Here is a 1,370-nt window from a genome sequence, read left to right as displayed (position 1 = left end):
CACGTTGTAAGGTTTTGAATCCTAATACAGCCTAGGACAGATGGTAAGAAATTACTTCATGGTTGAGATATTATAACTCTAAAAAATAAGGCAATTTTTATAGTGGACTTCCTACATACTGAAAAAAAATTTCTTCACACGATTTATTCATGCAAAATTGCTGTATGATTTCCCCTGCTATTTTTCTAAGAAGGGAGATGTTCATAAGTGAGCAAAGAAAATAGAAAATTCATTTATGTACTGTACTTAATGATCTAATCCAGATTCCAAACTGGCTATGGAGATTGACAAATCTTGGTTGTGATAAATTATTATATAGACATATTCCCACTAAGGCACTAACAGAAAAAACAATGAAGATTGATGAATTCATTTTGAAATGCTACCTTAAACGCAAGAACAAAGAGACAAAAAGGGATTTTAAAAGTATACTTAAAAAAATATGCATTGTCTTGAGGGAAAAATAAGACATCAGTACATAACTATAAAGCATTGACTGCTTGCCCATTTGTTAAATTCGTTTTGATATGAATTACACATCATTTTTTCCTTAGGAGTGTAGAGTTGCTAATTTTCTCCATATGTGTACAATTCGTCTTTAACCTTTAACAAATGTCCTCTAGGCGGTCCACTTATGATCCAAGAACAACGCCACTCACAACTTTACATGCATACAAAGGGCTGAAAGCCCCATAAAAATAAATGATCCATGGCACAAGCTACATTAACCCACAGAATAATAAGCTAGTGCAGCCCTATAAATTTTAGTGCCATCCATTCCAAACCACACTGGGTCACTTTAGCATTAAATTCATAGGAACAAAATAGTAAATACACATGTTTTATTTGTTAAGCTGCCAGCTATATATTTTGTGTAAAGTTTGTTAGCCCAGGAAAAGCTATTGAAAGGTGTATCAGGCAGTGTATACTTAAAAGCAGTGTCTCTTTCCAATACATGAATTTATGTGTTACAGACACACTTACCATTAAGCATCATGCATATTTAATATCACAACGTCTACCTCAGTGTGCTAAAAAGCCTTTGTTCATTTGTTGTTTCCATTACTGAAGAGCTAATATTCAGTTCTCCCACAATTTTGTAAAGTGCAGGCAACCCACAAGAGCTTCTAGTTTTAGCTTGCAGTCCTGTGGGACTACAATAATTGTTATGAAATCATTAATTCTACCTCAGCAGTTTCAACTGTCAGGTTCATATAACAAAAATTGCAGTTAATGAATGCTGCTCAATTTATTAAGTGCAAAATGAAAACCAGTATTCTTTTATATGCAGTACTGAGACATAGTAACATTGATCATTTGTGTATACCATAGTGAAGAGTCTACCATCATTTATTGGTCAAGGTATATTT

This window comes from Moschus berezovskii, chromosome 4 (assembly GCF_049115385.1).
Source record: "Moschus berezovskii isolate FMDL1 chromosome 4, NW_MosBer_1.0, whole genome shotgun sequence".
NCBI lineage: Eukaryota > Metazoa > Chordata > Mammalia > Artiodactyla > Moschidae > Moschus > Moschus berezovskii.
Note: the sequence above shows the minus strand (reverse complement) of the source record.